General features: G+C 35.9%; 1 protein-coding gene across 5 annotated transcripts in view; it reads left to right on the forward strand.

The window, feature by feature from the left end:
- Positions 1-21743, forward strand: part of adarb2 (adenosine deaminase RNA specific B2 (inactive)) — a 254338-nt gene that overhangs the window by 17436 nt on the left and 215159 nt on the right. For 4 of the 5 annotated variants that reach the window (XM_077554641.1, XM_077554640.1, XM_077554645.1 and 1 more), the window contains exons 1-2: positions 13298-13426; positions 21567-21702. The gene's annotated coding sequence lies outside the window, so the exon portion shown is untranslated. Of the gene's footprint in view, positions 1-13297; positions 13427-21566; positions 21703-21743 lie in introns of those variants that run through there. The other variant, XM_077554643.1, reaches the window with a different exon arrangement.

Genomic DNA, 21743 nt, shown 5'->3' on the forward strand with positions numbered 1-21743 from the left:
TAAAATGTGGCTTCTACATTTAACAGAATAATGCAATAAAATTAAAGTGTTCACCAGGTGTGATTCTAGGGTCTAAGTCCGATGGTGTCTAGCAACAAAAAAAATCTCATGATCTCGAAATCTGAATTTATACAACATCCTAACCACTAAATGGACTTCAGTTTGTTAGTTTACTTTTTCTATAGTCTGATTTCTTGACTGGAAAAGGTAACGAAATGTGCACGTTTCGGAGAAACGCATTGGCAACAAGACTTACACAAACTTGTGCTAATGAATGACTCAATTACTCACAACTAGTTCATCTCATTTGAAGAAAACATAAGGAAATTCTGTTAATTATTTATAGTATTTTGTCATCAATGATTCAAAATACACATGCACAAGCTTTATAAATCACCCAAGTGAAGGTCATTGTGTTCATTAATACATTGCCTGCTGGTCATTTTCATGTATTGCATTATTAAACCGAATTTAGGTGTCCTTGCATTTCAGCCTCCGCATGAAGACAGATCCTTAGCAGACTAATGGTCATTACTCATTACAGTGTTTGAGGACACGGGGGACCCCCGCGACACTTACAAATGACTTGCTTGTGTAGTTTTCCTTGGGCAGAGCGGTTGCCCAGATGGACCGCCATCGACTGGCATGTGGTGCAAAAAACATGCAGCGTGTCCCACCACCCAAGGGCCCCGGCTTGCGCTACATTATACAGACGGGTGACAAATGAATGGAAAAAGTTTAATTGTTCAAGTGGCAGAATTGTAATGTAAGGAAGGAAAGCTACTTACTTACCCTAAAGACATTCTTTTTTTTTTGTTGTTGATGTGGTTTGTCACGCACACAAATGACTGAAATAACTTGAGGTCATAATTAAGGTTTATGTAGTAGTATTTAACAATGATCATTATGGATTTTTTTTTTCAAAACAAAAATAGAAAAGTAAGTTTGTGCTGCCTTCTGGTGGAACAAGTGTTTTTTGCGCCTTTGGATGTTTTTTGACCCTTGAGTGCTACCGTAGGCTTTGTATTCCAAGCAATGCTCCTACACGGCTGCACAGCTAATCCAGAGTGTTGAAGCCTAGAGTGTAATTTTAGCTCCAGAAATATCTGTAAGTATATTATTTTAAGGATTGGTGGCGTGCACTAGGTTATTGAATCGGTCACTCGTAAGGAAAGTGTCCAATATTTGGCTTTTTTATTAATATTGATATCAAATATAAAGCATATGAAAAAAATCACGGAGTGAGCTGAAATTGCACCCAATTGTCATGTTGAAGTTCAAATTGGCACCGTCCAAAATTTCAAAATTATTATTGTCATTATTATATGTGGGAAACAAATTTTTATATTACACATGAGTAAAAATGTCAAAATTTTGGCCCATTGACTCCCATTATAAATCTTAAATTTTCATGTTTTTTTTTTTGATGCACTGTACACCTGATGTGTTATAGTGCATTTCCCGCGATTACCCAATTCATCCCTTCACTGGGACATCAACTAAACGTAGGAAAAAAAAATATGTTTGACTTTACAGTCATAAAAGCCATAATACACCCGATGGTGCTAGAGAGCTAATTATAATTTTTGGTTGAGCTAACTTGTGTGCTTCCTATGTTCCCATTCTTATACCAAAAGAAGAAAGCTTGGTTGGAATTGACAGCTTAGGCCTGTGAGCGTGTGTGGATGCAGAAACAGTGACATGCATACACGTATGAGAGTGTGATGAGTGTATGTGCGCGCGTGTGAGAATATTCTAATTTGAATGTGTTTTTATATATATATACACAGATGATAGTTAGTTGTGCTCTTAGGACAATATTGCTTTTATTGTCCATAGAGGGCATCAAAAACAAAGACATAAATAAAAAAAATATATGTATGGATAGATATGATGCCACTGAACATTTTGAGTGGTCGTAGTAAAAAAATAAATAAATCAGAAATCACTTAAATATCACACTTCCAATCGTGAGCCAAATTTTGACTTTAAAAAAAAAAAAATTTTACTTACAAGGGTTTTAAATTGTGTTTTAAGTTCCGATGTGACATAAGTTACTAGGCGCTGGTTAGCATAGCATTTCGATGGTAGCGCCCATGAAAACTAGCATCATGCTAACGGCTAAAAACAATCCCGTTTTTGTAGGGTTTGCAGCTAATTTTAGTAAATGATGCAAATCTATATCGTTTCAAACTTTAAATAACATGATTGTAATGTCCCCTTTGGGTTTTGTATATTACCGTTTTTACAGTTTCATCCAGTAAAATTGCCAAAGCAGCAAGAGACTTCCTGGTCTTTATTGGAGAAGCTAAACACTAAACCTTAACACTAGAGAAGACAGAATAAAGTTTGTATAATCAATGCTTTAGTAAGAAGGTGATGCAAGAGGTCAGCGATGGTAAACGTCGCCGTTATTCAGACACGTGTTAATCCCTCCGGCAGAGCGTCTGAGCATGCATCAATCACAAGAGTGTGTGCGCAAAGGTGAGCCAACATGCATTAACCTTGAACCGCGTGTCAAAAGTACGCTTGCTCCCCTCACGGCCACAAGCTCATGCGGCAATATAAACCTTGCATTGATGCGCTTGCACACATGAAGACAAAAAAAAAATTGACCACGTCGTGAGAAATAGGATATGATGTCAGGCGGATGTATTTTTGTTAGTTAATCATAAGAAAAAACATTGAGAAAAGTATGTTTTTGTGACACAAAAAATTAAACAGAGCTAAATCATTTCAAACTTTTACACCATAAATGCTTGCTAAATATACAACAACAAAAAAAAGAGAGCTCAAGTAAAAATAAAGAACTGAGATCATGTGGTTGCAAAAGAGTGCACACCCTTTTATTTCTGGGGAGGTGGCTGTGTGCAGAATGAACCAATCACGTTCTAATTCATGTTAAATGGCATCAGCACACACCTGACTGATTCTTATACTACCCAAAAACCCAGACATTTGAAGAAGACAGGAGATTGATGTCACATATACGTATTTGCCAGAAATTCCTCCAACCAACCAGATTATTTCCGTGAATTTCTACTCTCCACTTTTTTTCCTTTTTTTTTTGGAATACAGGTTATAAATTACACTAATAGCGGAAAAAGGTTGGGTCACAGTTTTTAATATCACATTTGACTATAATGTCAAACATGACACTCTACCAGCATAATTTAAAAACTCCTCAACACAAAACTTGTGCTTGAGTGTTCCATCGCCCAAGAAAAAAAACTATTACAATTAGTAGATTGAGGAAATATTTATTTACCATCTATTATCGTCAACTCATGCAGATATATAAAAAAAAAAACAAAGACATAAATAAAAAATATATATGTATGGATAGATATGATGCCACTGAACATTTTGAGTGGTCGTAGTAAAAAAATAAATAAATCAGAAATGACTTAAATATCACACTTCCAATCGTGAGCCAAATTTTGACTTTAAAAAAATATATATATTTTTTTTACTTACAAGGGTTTTAAATTGTGTTTTAAATTCTGATGTGACATAAGTTACTAGGCGCTAGAAATAGGCGGAGGAAATATTTATTTACCATCTATTATCGTCAACTCATGCAGATATATAAAGTCTACACACCCCTGATAAAAGAAACAGAATTTTTGTAATTTAAAAGAGACCAAGATAAAATATTTAAACTTTTCCACCATAACTAACCACTAACAAAAAAAGGGAAAAAAAGACGGAAGTGAAAAAAAATAAACATGTGCGATAATGTGTTTGCAAAAGTGTGCACACCCTTTTATTTCTGGGGATATGGCTATGTGCAGAATTAACCAATCACGTTCGAATTCGAGTCAGCACGCACCTGACATAATTTTAAGTGCATCTTATTCTTATCCTACACAATTGCCTAAACATAAAACTAAGACAGCAGATTGCTGTCACTTAGACTCAACTGCCAGTATTTGCCAGAAATTCCTGCAACCAATGATTTTTTATTTTATTTTTATTTTTAAAGTTAAAGGGGTGTTTTATATCCACTGCAAATGCAGATATATATATATATTTTTTTTTCTTCTTCTGATTTTTGATATAAAGGCTACTTTGAATCAGTTTCCAGAATATAGATTAATAACTATTTGTGTTAACCAACAAAGCATTGTCAGAAACTAAGAAGCCAAAGCCGCATGCTTTCAAGTATCAATGTCTGTTTGAACATTTCTGTAGATTACAGTTTTCTACTGTAAGAAGTTTTTGCCCTGTGGCTATTTTCCGAAAAGGCTGAAGTGACTTTATTGCTGAGATCTAATCGCGTTTCCTCAGCGAGGCACCAAACATCTTATCAGTGCGGGCAAAGAAGAGGAATCGTTTCAAGCATCTACAGTCAAAATGGAAGAAAAGGGGAGAATTCATGGTTGTAATTGGAAAGGTTCGACAACTGGATGAAAAAGACAGAAAAACTGTATGATGAGAAAAGAAACACTCCTCGGGGGCCTTTTCAGAAGTAATCAAGATACAGTAAAAAGTGCAGGTGTTAAAAGTTGTGGTCGAATCGTGGATCCTACATTTTAATCCATGGTGAGATTGTATATGTGCTGCCAATGTAATCTAAAGTAGGCTAATGTGCTCCTCTATTGACGTGTCTGCAGATAATCAGCAATGTCTATTAAAACTGAGTGAAGCAAATTTTCCACTTTGAAATGCTAAACGGGACAGAGGTACAAATTAGCCTTGAAATGCCGTATGTAATTAAAGGCCCCGCTGAATTTCAATAATCAAACGGGCCATCTTCAGAGAAACTATTACACACGGATTATTAGTGTATAGCAGGTTGCGCTAATCACTGGCTGGTAGACATTGTGGAGAAAAACATTAGCATCGTGTGAAATCTAAACACACCACCAAATATGCACGTAGGGGGCTTGGAGACAGGCACGCACACACGGACCCCACAGTCGCTCAGTCCTATTGATGTCAACCTTTTACTCTGAGTTATCATCTGCGCACAGACATGCTTCATATTGAATCAGGGGGAGAGGGTTAAATAAAACTGGAAAGCTTTCAGTTTTAATCTCATCCAGCCTCCAACTTGCATGCCTTGACCAAAAGATTCCGGAGATAGAGAGGCTTTGGATGTCAACACTTTTATTCGTCGCTATTGTACATCTGCTGGAACTTGCATTTGTGTTTTATGCTGCACAACACAACAAAACAGAGCTCTATTCTATATTGAACATCGGGAAGAAGAATTCATTGGAAGTATTTCTATTAGTTTAACATTTTTTCCACTTTTGTTAACAAGAGTATGAAAACCGGGTGTACATTTAGAACAGATATAAAATTTGTGATTAATTGTGAGTTACCTATTGAAGTCATGCTATTAATTTTAACCGCCTGGCGCCCCGAATTTTTAACAATCTTTAAAAAAAAAAAAAAAATTATAAAAAAAAATTCTAGGTTTTCATACTCTTGTTAACAAAAGTGGATGGGGAAAAAAAGTAAAACTAATAGAAATAGTTCAAATGAATTTTTGACGTTTATAGGCGTCAATGGCAATGAATGAGTTAATGTTAAATAACAGGTGGGGTGTTTTTTCTGGAGAGCTCAGTATTGTTCATTCGGTAATTTTACCGATTTGACATGTCATCATCATTGCTCTCCTTTTTTTTCTTTTTCTTTTTTTTTCTATGTGGGTGATTATATGTATGTGTGTGTGTGTGGTGTCATGTATTTGATACCTGGGCCTTCAGTGTAGACTTCGAATCCGATTTATTCTACCTCTCAATACCACCACTCCAATGTTGAAATCATCAATATTATACAACAAGGTCATATATAAGCATACAGCTGAGCCATGTGCATCATCTAGAGCAGTTCAGAAACAATATTAATCTGGTGACATGACAAAAACATAAAGACATTAAAAATAATAATAATAATAATCAAAAATTGACCCATCCACTACTTTCTGGTTTGTTTTGCACAAAACAAGCCCCAAAATAGGCCATTTTACATAAAACAACCTAAAAAATTGGATAATTTTGTACTAAAAAAAAACAATACAAAAATGTGCTTATTTTGTATAAAATAACCTCCCACCCAAAATAGGATACCTACTTTGTATAAAACAACCCCAAAATTTGGATAGTTTTGTATAATAATAGTAATAATAATAATAATAATCATCATTTTTAAGACTCATTAAAAAATCTGATTATCACATGTATTAATTTGTGCAAATTGCTAACAAATTTGTTTTTCTAGTCAAAATTGACGAACAATTTTTTACCCTGGATCAACCAATCAAATGACGGGAAAATGCTGATGTTATCATTGGACAAAACCCCCCAAAACAAACCATAGTCCCATTGCTAATATAGTTTAAATGACCTACTATTAATCCTGTGAGGGAATGTTAAAAGTATCCAGGTGAAACACGTTGCATTGTAATACAGAACAAACGCTTTGATGCCACCGAATGCGGTTATTGATTAATAAACGGTCAAAGAATTTCATTTCCCAGATATACTGTCCCTGCTTGCTGCTGCACATTTTGCTGCCAGAGAGGCTTCCCCCCCACCTCAGGACAAATGTGTTTCAGTCGAGCTGATCCAATCCCTGCTCTATTGTTTTTATGTACTTCTGTTTAGTGCTCCCTCAGCTCCACTGACTACCTGTCTGTTTAGAGGCCAATAAACATAAATCCGACTTGTTAGAGGTTTTCATAAATTCCCACCATACATGGGAAAAGGCGCGCTAACAGCTGGATGGAAGTCTACTGAGAATCGGAAATGAATTTCTATCCTGGTAGTCTTCAAGACCATTATTGGTGTCATTAAATCTTTGATGAAAAATCGCTGTCATAGGAAGCCACATACTGTACTGGCAAGCTATTGTTATGAATCAATATGACTTATTGTGCGGCAGACTTCACTTATTGAATCCGGTCCGTTAAAGGAACGGAACTTTATTCACTTAGGATGTTTCTCATCTCTTCTGAATTTATTTTAATGATGAAATCTCATAAAACATATTACTAATCTTCATGTATCTTTTTTTTCTATCTTCACTTATGCCCAAGTAGACTTTGAAAGAGAAGTCCCCCCCCCCCCCCCAAAATAAAATTCTTTACAATATGCTGCATGCACCCCCACTTATCTAAACACAACATTCTTATTAATATTGCATTTGTGGAATATTAATTAACTCATTCACTGCCATTGACGGTTATAGACGTCAAATATTCATTCGAACTATTTTTATTAATTTAACATTTTTTTCCACTTTTGTTAACAAGAGTATGAAAACCTAGAATTTTTTTTATTGTACATTTAGAACAGATATAAAATGTGTGATTAATTGTGAGTTAATTTGTGAAGTCATGCAACTAATTACGATTAAAAATTTCAATTGCCTGATGCTCCCTATTTTTTAATAATTTTTTCTTTTTTTTTTAAATCGCGTCAGGCGATTACATTTTTTAAAATTGTAATTAATTGCATGACTTCAATAGTTAACTCACGATTAATCATACAATTTATATCTGTTCTAAATGTACAATATTTTTTTTTCTAGGTTTTCATACTCTTGTTAACAAAAGTGGAAAAAAAAATAAACTAATAGAAGGAATTCAAATGGATTTTTGACGTTAATAGCCGCCAATGGCAGTAAATGAGTTAAGCAGCTAAATCCACCCATTTTTATCCATCTCAGGCGGCAGCCATTTTGTCAACCGAAAATGGCAGGTAACGACCAATCACAGCCTACTTAAGAAAACAGGTGAGACGTGATTGGTTGTGAGCAACTGTGATGTCATTTTTAGTGGACAGCAAGTGCTAAAATGGCCGCCCCCCCCCTGAGATACATAAAAACAGGTGGATTTTGCTGCTTAATTAACCCTATTAAGCCTGAACCATCAAATATATTTGCGAAAATTCAGATTTTTTGTAAATTGAGTATTTATTGGTCCTTTTGAACAAAGACCCAAAAATCTTTTTTTGTAAATCAACTCCCACATATGACTTTTGATTTGTGTCATATTTGATACATCCGGTCACAATGCTTTAAATTCCTGCTAAAAATATAATAATAAACAGACATATCAAACATATTAGTATTTCCAAAAATTAGGAAAAAATTATTTTTACTGTTAATAAGTATAGATGTCCTTTGGGGTGATCTTGCAAGGTCGCTGAAAAAGCCATCCGATGGATGATACTGCCCTCTAATGGATTATCTGTGCAATGCATGTGTCAGATCATATACATCAGGGTTTTAATGAAAGAAAAAAAATATTAAACTCATGAAAAAGAGGACCTAAAATGTATTGTATTTAATATGATACGTTTGGCTTCATAGGGTTAATATTCCACAAATGTAAATAAACTTAATCAGAATGCCATGTTTAGACTAGTAGGGCTTGCATACAACATATTGTGAAGACCCCACCCCCCCTCTTTTAAAATACATAGATTTCAAATTCAGGTAGAATTTTGAATTCAAATTAAACTGTATTTGTTAGCCATTATTAGTGTCTATTTCTCCCCTCAATGGTGTTTTGGCTCCAAGATTTGACCTTTATAGTCCACCAGCAGGGAATCGATGTCACCTCTGGCGCTCCCATTTGTCCCCTCGCCGCACTTGACTGCAGAAGATAATTACGCCTCAAATGAAGCTTTGCACTTTGTGTCGACTAATGTTTAACATTGTCTCTCTCTTTCTCTCTCGGTCTCGTACAGCCCAACGGGGCGACTCAATGGATCCACGTGCACCTCTTATTTACAAGATTCATGTTTATCTAATGCAAAATCAATAGTTCAGCACCGGGGAGAAGTTAGGGCCCGGCTAACAATCGTTGGGAGCTACTTAACAGCGCATATGCCTATACTTTAGTGGGCCATAAAGTAGAGGGATCGGCGCAAACAGACTGTTGCACATTCATCTCAGTGTAACTAATGGTCCTAAACTCGTACTTTTTGGGGCAGTTGGCGGTCGTAGGGGCTGCTCTCGGTGGTTGGGGAGGAGAGAAACTATGGAGGACCAAAACTGCCAAAATAAAAAATATATAAAATAATTGCAAGTAAAAATAAATGTAATAAGTAAATAAAATAATAATAAAATACAAGTGAAAATAAAAACGGTTATAAAAATATAATTCAAAAATTAAATACAAAATTAATAGAAATACAAATAGAAACAACAACAAAACATATATATCCATAAAAAAATAATTAAAATAAAAATAAATACAGAAATAAAAAACGAGATAAAAAAAAAAGTGAGAATTGAGTTGCTCGAGTCTTGGTGACAGTGGAGAAGATAGTCGTCCATTGCTGGAGTTCTCCATGCTTTCTTGTTTGCCGACCCGCTCACTCGCCTATTGAAAGGCACTTTGCAATGGCGGAGTCCAACCCAAGACACGCTGAAGACCGCCCCCTCATTTGAATACCATTTTGTCCCGACAGAGCGTCTGCAGCAAGAAATAAATAAATGTGAGAGGAGAGCATTTTTATTTATTGATTGATATTTAATTATATTTATATATTTATTTTTGTATTTATTTCCACATTAATTTTTTATATTCATCTTGTGAATCTTGGTTTTTATTTTTGTATTTATTTTTACTTTTATTAATTTATATATAGTTGTTTTTTATTTGTATTTAAAAAAAATTATTAAAATTTTAAATTATATGTTTTATTTCCGTTTTTTTCACCTTTATTTATTTATGTATTTATTTTTAGTTTTAGTTTTTAATTTTGGCAGTTTTTGACCTCCATAAGAAACAGGCAAATTTAGAGAATATTTATGCTAATGAGTAGATGTGGGCATCCGTCAGTACTGACAGACGTTTAGATGATGACGGACTAACAAAAATTTTGTAAATTGCCCACTTCTGGTAATATTATTGAAATCTACTATTTGAGTAAAGAATAAAGTAAAGTTAAATAGGAATAATTAAAAATAATGCTAGTGTTACTTAGAACATCAAAATACACCTTCTTTGAGCTATTGTGGTAGAAATGACAAGGTTAAAAGTTTTTGTTGTTCTTGATATTTTTAAGGGCTAAACACTGTAATTCAAATTTACAGCCTAATGGACTTACTGTGATGAAAATTTCAATTACATCTCTTCATCATGCACAACTCTCCCTTGACACAACCAGCTAATATCCTCCAGACCTGGAGACTCCTCCACCTTATTTCCTGGTTCCTTGCACTTTGAATAGATCAGCGCTTAGAAATCTGCCTCAGCTGCTCTGCTCAGGGCTGTGTATCATTTAGCCCCAAAATTCACTTTTCCCCACCAGTAAGCACTCTCTGCCTCGCCCCATTCATGAACCCTGACAAAGACCTTGCCATCTGTCTGTGTCGTTTGCCGCAAAGTGGCCGGGATTAATTGAAAAACAATGACAAGGCCAAGTGGGGACGGTCAAAGCAATAAGCGTTGTGGCCTAGCTGGGTCACCTACCCATTTCCTCATTGTCAAAACCGCCTTCTCCTGACATTAGCTGGAGACTACCAGGAGCACGGTGTCCGTTTTGGTTTAATGTCCTACCCTACTTGAGCTGTGGGCATTATCAGGTGGACAGATCCAAGATACTGTCTTTGGTCATGTTAGTGGAACGAAGCTGTAATCAATTCTAACACTGACTTGATCCCCAAGGACTAGAGGTTCTTCGATAGCTGAGTTATGGACACCCCACAGAGTGGTAATGTGCACCCAGCTCGAGATGTTATTTTCAAGCCTTTGTGACTTCCAAACCTCAGCTTTCCAAGTTTCGGCCCCTCCGTCTGCCTTTTGAGTGAAATCCTCCTCCATGTGATGGCTTTTCCATTCCATGTAGCTTCAGCAGATCGAAACGTCCTCTACACGTGATTTCAAGGTTGAGCGGACCGGCCTCTCGCCCTTGGTAAGCAGGTGAAGTGAGCCTGTCTATATGCAGACCGACATTGTCGTTTACAGCCACCGGCCATTTTGCTGACAGCGTATTGCGGGATAAGTCAGAGTTTGTCAGACATGTCTTTTGTTTTCTTTTACAGCTCATTAGTTTTCATTTGGACTTTTGGCACACAGGTAGCGTGACCAGATTTTGAAAATTAAAAAGTGGGACGCACAAAGTCTCAATTGTCCGTGAAAGAGGACTGTCGCGGTTAATACTGGACATCTAGTCACCTTACCCACAATCTGATTCAGTATTAATGAGTAGGCTAGGCATGATACATTGCACAGTATTATAATTAAAAGCAGTTGGGAAGGAATAGACAGTTGTTTGACTGTCCAATTTTTGGTTGCTTAACTCATTTGCTCCCAAAAAACATATAAAAACGTTCTATTTTAAATCCTGCCATTTATATATATATATATATATATATATATATATATATATATATATATATAAATATATAATATAATATATATATAAATATATATATAATATATATATGTATATATATATATATATATATATATATATATATATATATATATATTACAATTGGGAACTTTTATTACACTTGTAAGTCAAGGTACCACTGAACAGTTTAAAATTGTATTCCTCATGTCCTACTTAAATTATTTCGTTTTTGTTAAAAAAATAAAAATGTATACAAATATTTTCCATCTGTTAAATGAGGTCGGGAGACTAAAACACAGATGAGTAAGCGCCATAATGTGGAATGAGCTGTTTTGTGTTTTATTTGCTTTGTGTCCACCATTTTGGTTAACCCTCTTATTTTTTTTAATATGCTTTAGAAACAAATTTTGATTCAACCGTTAAAAGAAAAGAAAAAGACTTCAAGTACAGTATTTACCACGGCTTATTTCCTTCATTCCACAGCATAAAAGGCTCGTCTCATGTATTTCTGCCACCATGTAATTAGCATTAAAGTGATTCATCTGTTACTATTCATATGGTTGACACTCAGCCAGTGGTTATGTCGGGCACTGTTTTTAAAACTATGTCAGAAAGACTCAATTACCTCCAGCTGAACAAAAAACGCTCTCTTTTTCTTGGCACCTGTCCTTATTGATCGGGGTTATGCTGCACAAGCAAACATACAAATTCAGTTTCAGCTTTAAAATACAGAGCCAGGTATGCATGAGGATTCGGAAGCAAACAAACTTATAAGGATGTCTCCAAAATTTGATTCATTAAAAATGTATATATTTACTGGAAATGCAGCCAGCTGGCTGGTTGTTACCTTGGAGGCAGTTTTAGGAAGGTAGAAATTATATATTTTTTTGAAACAGGCTGACCTGCTTGTTCATTGTGCCATCCAAGCCATTGTTTTTCTCACAGTATGGATAGCCATCTGTCAACCTTACAGCGAGAGAGAGGCAATGATTTTTTGCTCGCTCGAGTGAACACAGAGCAAAGCAATATTTCACATGTTGGCTGTGAAAAAAAGAAAAAAAAGACCTATCTCAGGGGATTTTGCTTGCCGGAGTGATGCGGTGGTGGTGTTGAACATCAAGAATGATAGTCGTGCCTCCGAGATGGAGCAGGAACTCCATCAAGTCAGGTTTAACCAGGACTGCCAAATCCTCCTCGTGACTGTTTGATGTTGATGGATTCATATATTATAAAGGGCCCTTAAAACAGGAAATACACACAAGTATTATTATAACATACTTTAAGCATATATTCAAAAAACAGTTGTGTCTTTGTACGCTACATATCTTATCTTTCCAACTGCTTGTAAAGTGTCCTTGGTTGTTTTTAAAGGGGCGTATAAATCAAATGTACTATTATCATATTGTGCAGCACCGTGGGTCGTTTTCAGCACGTCCGCCAGTATTTATATTCTGTGTAATGTTTTTATGATGTAAGTATGGCCCAGTGAACTAAAATGGACCCAAACTATGAAAAATAGATTTAATAAGTCTCAGCTCGGCTTTTGTGTAACCATGAAACTTTATTTAAAAAGCTTCAAAGACATAGCAAAAGCAGTCATAAGTGACTGTTATGATCTGTGTTTTTGTTTAGTATTTAGTTCGGTTTATGCCTTGTTTTCTTGTGGCACGTCTTACTCGTTTTGTTTTCATCTGTGCTCTTCAAACTCGTCCCTTGTGTCTACCATTGCCATTCATTTCATGCCGTTTTTAGGTAAAACGTCACATTGGGATATATAGGTCTTTAAAATTATCTGCCATTTTTGGGGGGGAATTCATTATTAAAAGCATCAATTGTACTCTGTGTTTTATTATTTATTATTTACACGTTTTCCATGTGTTCCTATTGCCAGTGTCGTTAAGTTTGATCATGTCCACCTGTGCCTTGTGTTATCCAATCAGCTCCCTCAGCCACCTGTGTCTTGTCCAGGTGTCTCTCGTTTGTCATGTTTGTTTGTATTTAGTTCCCTGCTTTCGTTCGGTGTTGGTTGGTTGACTGTCCTCGTCATGTCGTGTTTCCTGTGTTTGTTTGGTCCCTCGGTTCTAATCAAGTCATCCTGTTTGGTAAGTTTCTTTCAACCTAGTAAGTTTGGGTTTTTGTTAAAGTGCAAGTCAACCTTAAACATTTCTTGACAATAATATGTGACCTCACTAGTCTAAACATGACATTCTGATTAATATTACATTTGTGGAATGTGAGTTATGAAGCAAAATCTAGCCATTTTTATCCATCTTGGGGGGGAGGGGCATTTTGGCATTTGCTGTGGACTTCAATGTTAATCAGGACTCAGGCAACCAATCACAGCTCACCTGCTTTCTGAAGCTGAACTGTGATTGGTTGTTACCGTAGATTTGAGCTACATTGTTGTCATATACAATTGACAGCAAGTGGCAAAATGGTCGCCCCCTGACATTGATAGAAATGGCTGGATTTTGCTGCTTAACATATATATATATATATATATATATATATATATATATATATATATATATATATATATATATATATATATATATATATATATATATATATATATATATATATATATATATATCCCCTTTAAACAAGATTACTGTGAAAATTACCCAGTAAACTGGTTTTAGCATCTTTAATGAAATAATGGTTAAAAAAAAAAAAGTCCCGCATCCTTCAATTTTTCTGAAAGTGTTTTATAGAATTGATGTTCCCACGGGTTTTCATTCAACAGCCTCAAAGTGACCAGCTAGCGTTAACAGCCGTCCAAAACAATGCGTCATTCTGTCCCGGCCGTTGGCTTTCAACACTGGGAGGCCATTTGTCTCATCGCAAGTTCCTCTTCAAGGTCGAGGACCTCAATGAGGCTATAATTCAACTATCATGTAATTAAGTAGTCCAATGATCATTTGAAAGGGCTAATGGAGTATAGAAAATGCCTACATTAGAACTTAGACGTGTCAAAAAGGACACTTTGGAAATTGATGAGCCATTAGCGAAAGAGATACAAATAGATGAACAACTAAATCACTTCCCAAAAGAGAGTTTGAACTACTGGGTCTAAAGTTATTGTAATAGTGCGAAACTCAAGCTGTGCGAATGTTTTAATATTTCATTTGGGGATGTAATCTGACTCCTAAAGCTATAAAAAAATGTTTATAAATATGTATTTAGAACCATAGCAAGTTCTTCTTGTTAAACTTTTTCTAAATTGCAGCCCCATTAATTCATCAGTACTTTCTTCTACACACGTCATTGTGTTCCCGGTATGTAGTGTAGTACTTGATTGAGTCCTTATCTAAATTATGCATCTTATGCAAGTACAAGTCTAGATTTATTGGTGCCGGGCTAATGTTATTCATTAACCTTCGCAAATGTTTGATTGGAATTTGGCATTGCTTCCTTCAAAGGCATCTTTCATTCCCTCTGCGATTCATCTTCTTCAAATGAGTCACTAAATGTTAGTCTTCAAAAGTCCAGTTTATGGAATAACCCGAACCTCATTACAATACAAGTAAACGTGCAAAGGCACAGACACACTATGAAGCAAATTTGAAAGGTGGACAAAAAGAGGAAGTTGCTTCGTTATAGAATCTTGATTTAAAAAGGGTTTAAAAAAAAAAAAACTTACTTCAGGAGACATAATTGTGTCTTATCAGTATCTGCTGATCTGACTAATTCTGTACTCTTAGGAGTAATTAATGAGCTGCAATTATGAGAGCAATTAAGAATCTCAATTAAAGTTTGGAAGATGTTAAAGCGTTATGAAAATCAATTAAATGAGCAAGTTGTCTGGCGGATGAAACTCAGAGCTTTTTAACACCGTATATGGTCTCAGCAAGGTTTTAGTCCCACAGTGTGCGTTATATTTTCATTATTTCATGTAAATATATGAATATGAATAGGAGTGTCTCCAAAAAGGGCATTCATTCATTCATCAGTCCTCAGTGGAAACCACAGCGAAAAAAAGACGTGCGGGTATCGTCAACTTTCTGGTCACAGAGCTCAGGGCACAAATCGGTGAAACCACATTCAGGGGAGTAGGAATGGGTCAGCAGGGGTGCCAGGGACCTGATGGATGAACAATTGAACATTTCAAGATCTGAAAAGTAGACTTCCTTTAGTATGCTTTTGCCGTAAAAATTATGTTGTTGTTGTTGATGTTGTTTGGTCGGTGCTGGTTTTCACTTTACTTTCTTTTGTTTGGTCCTTCCTCGGGTCTCCTAACGGCCTCACGACTCTGGCTGGAAGTGTTCGGTTTAGGTGAACGGTTTGGGATTTTTTAATAGGTTTTAGGTAAACTAAAAAAATTAAAAGAAAAAAAAAAAGATGTTTTTGACTAAATGTATAAATTGTACGTATATTTATCCGGTTGTTTATAAAAATGGCGTTTTACAGCATCTCTAAGTACTTCAACTGATTCCAGCCACAACTTTGATTGTGTTCCAGATACACAACCATTACATATTGACTAAAGGTCAGACGTCTGAAGGCTTTGAGCTTATTTAGCACAATGCTGTCACTGTTTTTGTCGTTTTGGCGCACTAATTACATCTGTCATTGATGGCAGCCTAAATTAGCCGTTAGAGCGTCTAATGAGATGCTGATTGCAGTTTCGGAAAGTCCTTCATTGCTGATTTGCTGATATTTTAGCACAAACATTTAGCATTATTTGATTTGATGCCACAAGTTAGTTAGTAATTACTCCTTGGATGCCACATTTTGAAACGTGCTCGAAACAACACAGGATTCTTTACACAGTTAATGTCATATACGGTTTTGGCCTTCAGAACATGGAATTGAATACTCAAGTATGACAGAATTTCCATACCTATGGCCAGTGAGAGAGAATTGACAAAACTTAATGTACACAACACAAACTTCACAACCATGGTGCCCATCTCTCACACACGTAATGTATTGTAAAAGTAACACCTGATTCCTAACACTATAGTACTCACTAAAGTCACTAAAAAAATATAACTGTACATAATAGAGGTGTTCAAATTTCATCGTTCTGTTACAAACGATCTACATATAAATGTTGACTTTTACCAACATTAATAGCTAAATATGTCGAGTAAGAAAGACTTCCTATAATTTTGAAAGTGTGTATATATATATATATATATATATATATATATATATATATATATATATATATATATTTTTTTTTTTTTTTTGTTAAGTGAAATCCTGAAGACTAAACTCATTAAAATAACTATGACTAATAATAATAATAATTATAAGTCAGAATGTTTGTCTATTTTTTTCTTTTCTTTTTTTTTAGGAAAAAAAAAACTTAAGTGGCAAAACCGGGAGTCATTTTCATGTTCATCAGGGTGGCTATCCTGTGCCTAATGTAACTTGTAATCGAACTAATAAGTTACTTTTTAAAAGCAAGTAATCAGTAAAGTAACAAAGTTACTTCCTCAAGGTAACTGTGGCATTACTGCTGACTCCATACACGAAGGCCCCAAGATGAGATTTGAACCCAGAACCTCTCCACTGCGAGGCAGAAGTGCCAACCACATGCTCAACTGCGCCTGCCTCATCAGCAATCACTTGAAATGCATTCTCATCCAGTCACACACTGTAAAAAAAAAAAAAAAAAAAAACAGCCATGCAGCTTTTCATTTTTTTCTTTTCTCCCCAAACGTGGAGGGGAAAAAAAAGCCCTCCAGTCCACAATGTGGTGATTAGAGAAGGAAAGCCCACACAATAACCTACTGATTGTGGTTTGGAGTGTCACATTCAACAAGGTATTAAGCAAACATCATCCTGAAATGTAATGAATGTGGAAAAAATTAGCTATAATAATAATCTATGATTGATAGGAACTTTGAACTGTGCTCTGGGTGATCACTCCCAAACTACTTCCTGTTTTAATTACTTTACATGTGACATGAACCATGTAAAAAACATGAATTATGTGTAAAATATTGTATTAATGGCTGAAGTTTGACATTTTGAGTTAAATGTTTTTCTTTTTTAATGGGCAAAATAAATGAAGACAAAGTTCTATTTATATTTTTTTATTTTAAATAATGAAAAAACCTCAATGTGCAATTTAAGGCACATCCCCTTTCTTTAAACATGACGAGTGAATTAAGTAGCTTCGGTCCAGAATATTGAAGCTGTCAAATTTACCAGCCGGCAGCCAGACCCTCGTTGGTCATGCTAATAGATAGCCGCTAGCCACTTAGGTCGGAAACTTCTGCCATATCATACAATGACGGCGTAATTAATTAGCGGTTTCCTAGCGACTGAAGAGGGTCTTCTGCCCAGATTTAGTCATAACTGTTTTAATTTCCTTATTTCCTCAGTAGAACTTTTATCTGTGGATGTGTCTTTGTGAGTGTTGTCGCGATTTCTGCTAGCTGCCGTCGTGGCTGGGAGGCCTCCTCTATTTCCACAACAATAGACCATTTGTCTGTGGTTTGAAGTCAATGTGTTAGTATGATGTTTTTAAAGTATCTCATGTCCGGTGAACTCCGGGTGGGCTGTTTTGCTGGGGGCTTTGTGGTACCGCCCTTCAAGATAGTATAAGAATGTTGTAAGTCCTCTGAAATCTTTGCACTTGTGAGAGGCTGCAGCCATTGCCTGGAACTCACTTGTGCCCGGAATATTCTGTAGAAATAAAAGCTTCGAAGCAACTGTTCATCGATCTCCAGCCTGCATTTGGATAACCAACATTCTCACTACCCGAAAGAAAACGAACACGCGGAGGAAAAGATCATTTTCTCCAACACGACCTAAATTAGCGATTGAACATGAGTTCGGGATAACGTTGTTTTGATGTTGGTTGCAACTACAATGTTGATCAAAGAAAGGTCTAAAAGGGAAGTCAAGCTAGCGATCACGCCACGACGTGGGCCAACTTTAAAGTAAAAGTGTACTAATTCTGTTTGCGTTGCCGTCAATGTATAACTATTTGGTAAACTTTATTTTGAAGTTGGGCTTACCGTGTTACGTTGAGTATGTTTCAGCTTCCTTGACGTGTCAGAATGGTCCGAACCGACCACAGATCAATGATGATCCGTTGCACTACTAATATTTATACATAGCTCTAATATGCCGTCGTACTCAAATAATACAGACTGCATGAGATATGTTATGGTTTTTAAAATATTTTTGTGCGTGGTCAAGTTTTTCGGGCCCGCTGGCCTCCGTCTGACTTCTTGGTGCTAAAAATGTCCTATGTGGCTGTATCTAGCTTGATGAAATGGTTCCAGTACGTCGGTCCTGATCAGACGCAAGAAACTAAGATTTCTTTCAGCTGCTTTGGCCCGGTTCTGTCATCATGGAGATTTTTGTTCTTTCTGTTTTCAAGACGGCATTGTTGCAACAATGTTTCATGTCTGTTTTGACTGACCTGTCCAACTGGTGTCGACATTAACAATAACTATAACGGAACTGCATGTCAGTGCCCCTCGGACATATCTAGCCTACTTTCACAAGAGCAAAGTCTGTCTGTCATAATGTATTACAGTGAATGATGCCTTGTCTGTCTTTATGGCCAAAAAAGTGTCGGGCTATTCGGGAAGCTTGTTTTTCTCCGGCTTTCCTAACAAGGCCGGCATTTGACTAACAGCCGCGCGATCCATGCCCATTTGTGTCATCTACCATCAATTTCTCTCAGCGATAAATACCCCAAACTGCCCCATAATGGAGTAATTTACACGCACCCTGCCAAAGCTATTGACAGAACTCTGTCCTATAGTAAATGTCTGGCATTTAGCAAATCAATGACGTGAATTATGAAGAGCCTCTTGTTGCCTCTCCATTCTTTTCAATAACAAAAGAGGAAGCGCATTGATGGGTTGTTAGTTGCTGCAGTCGATGAGTTTAAAATCAACCTTTTGGTGAAAATTGTTTTCTCTGATCATCTCTCGTCACACAATATGATGAACAGGCTAATGGATTATGTAGGAGATGGCATTGAAAGCCTTTCTTTTTTTTATTAGTTTTTAATCTGAACATGTTTGCGTCTTTGCCACCAGTTTTGCCTTAACTAAGCGTTATTTCTGCAGTCCATAATTTCATCTTGAAAATGAGCAAGAGAGCGGATCTTCCTTATAGTAATTGAGTATTGATTTGAAAATAAACAGCGGCAAGACTCCCACCCAACTGACAGGCCCATCTTTTGGACGAAATCGACAATAAATGGGTCCCGGCTTTGAGATCAGGTTATAGATCAAGATGATACAGTCTCATGCGCCTTTCCCTTCACGATTAATCCTGCAATATATATTGGATTTTAGGTAACACATTTATGGGCTCAGCCATCAAAAACCTCTAGTTTTGAGCAGGCAGAAGATAAGTCAGCGGCTGGACTTTGTTCACCTTGCAAGGTAGCTTCATGAGAATATGCCGTTCATCAAAGAGATTAGCAATGATTTTCATTTTTACAGAAATTTTTGTTAAAACAAGTAACTTGCCTCCTTTGACAGAGATCTAAACAATAGAATCTCATTCAGTAGAAGACCTGTGTGACTACTGTCACCGTGGAAACTGTATTTTAATTTTCTATTGTCGCAAAAGTTAAAGAAAAAAAAAAATGTTATTTACTTAACTGCTGCGGAATTTAACCTGCAGCCAAATGTAGCCACTGCCGCTGAGATGCACGGACATGGACTATAGGTAGAAAATTAATTTGCGCACTTTCCAAAGCCAAATTAAAATAATATATTAGTTGTACGCTTTGGCATGTCACCTCAGAGCAAAATTTAAAATAATTTAATAAATTAATTGAAATAAACATTAATTCCAAGATTTTACTCAACAAGTATGGGTGCCAGGCGATTATTATTATTTTTAATCGTAATTAATTGCAGGACTCAAATAGTTAATTCACGATTATTGCAAATTAATTAATTGCATTATATCTGTTTTAAATGTACAATTAATATTTTTTGTAAGTTGCATACTCAACATAAAAGTAGAAAAAATGGTAAACTAATAGAAATATGGCTGCATCGTTTAGTCATTGATGCAGTAATTTCATAATCATAAAACGGAGTTAAAATGAATTCGATTAAAATACGAGGGTGATATTGACTTGTGTTTAGGTCATTTTTCTGCCACTAGATGGCATAATTGCATTTGTAAGACGCTGGTGACAGCTCAGTGCGTTTTTCTTTTCATATTAAGAACTATCTAATCTTTAACATGAAATAATTTGGGAAATTCTGCACATGTTTAAAATTGTAAAATTCAACTTGACCCCAGTCTCCACAAATATATGCATTATTATTAAATTCATTACTGCTAAATTTTGATGCGGACGTGTCGGCTGCGTTGCAACTGGAATTCCCCTAGTACAGGCTTTTCAAGTAAGGAGCGGTCATTAATTACACATAAAAAAAAAAATAGTGGAGTCAAAGGAACTTTAACTAAAAATTAACACACTAATTCCGACACCACTAGTTACAGGCTTTGTAGAAATAAGCAGAAGCAGAATTAGAAAAATGCTATTTATTGCGATTAATTAAGGAAAATTGTGTGATTAGTTAAAGGGATACTTGACTCACTGAGCAATATTCAGCATCAAAAAGTTAATATTTCATCCAGAATTAATTTGATAATTTCATTATTTTTGTATGTACAGTTAATACCAGTTAAAAACACATTTTCCCACTTTCTGTCAATATAACACTGAGTATGTGGTGTAGAAAATTGATTTATATATATATGTATATATATGTATATATATATATATTTTTTTTTTATTAGAGGGGCGGGGCAATATTAGGAGATTTTTTTAAAAATATTTTCTGACATTTTTTTTTCTTGCAAATTTATGAGTTTATAAAGTGGCCAATTTGCGAGCTTTTTTCTTTGAATGTTGCCCCGCCCTCTAAAAAAATATATATTTATACGTGGCTAATATGCCGTCGTATTTCTGTGTTACGCCATGCCGTTGAGAAACAAACAAATAAATCCATAAACACTGTTAACACAACTTTTTGTCTCATGGAGGGAGGAAGAAAGTTAGCAAATGCTTTCATTCCAATGAGTAGGGGAGTGAGCAGTAACGGTTCGACAGCTCAGCGCATCAACATAATGTGAGAACTTTAACACGGTGTTGAGCCCAGACGTTAACCTCTGCGTAATGACTGTTGAACTTACGCTCACACTCTTGAAGCTCCCCCCTACATAACTCCCTACTAATGACATATAAATGCAATATTCGTTTTCATTAGCCCGCCACTTCATTTTTGATTTCAGGAAACACTGGAGCAGCGTAGGGAGCAGCGAATGGCGGAGGAGTTGCACTGTACCAAATGACCTCCAGCTTTCCTATCAAGCTGCAGAACAGATTAACCGGGGAGACAAGGAGCTCGGTTAATTTCGGCGGCTGGAGGTGATGTCAAACTGCACTTTCATTCATTTACCTGCCTCATT

This window comes from Vanacampus margaritifer, chromosome 20 (assembly GCF_051991255.1).
Source record: "Vanacampus margaritifer isolate UIUO_Vmar chromosome 20, RoL_Vmar_1.0, whole genome shotgun sequence".
Classification (NCBI taxonomy): domain Eukaryota; kingdom Metazoa; phylum Chordata; class Actinopteri; order Syngnathiformes; family Syngnathidae; genus Vanacampus; species Vanacampus margaritifer.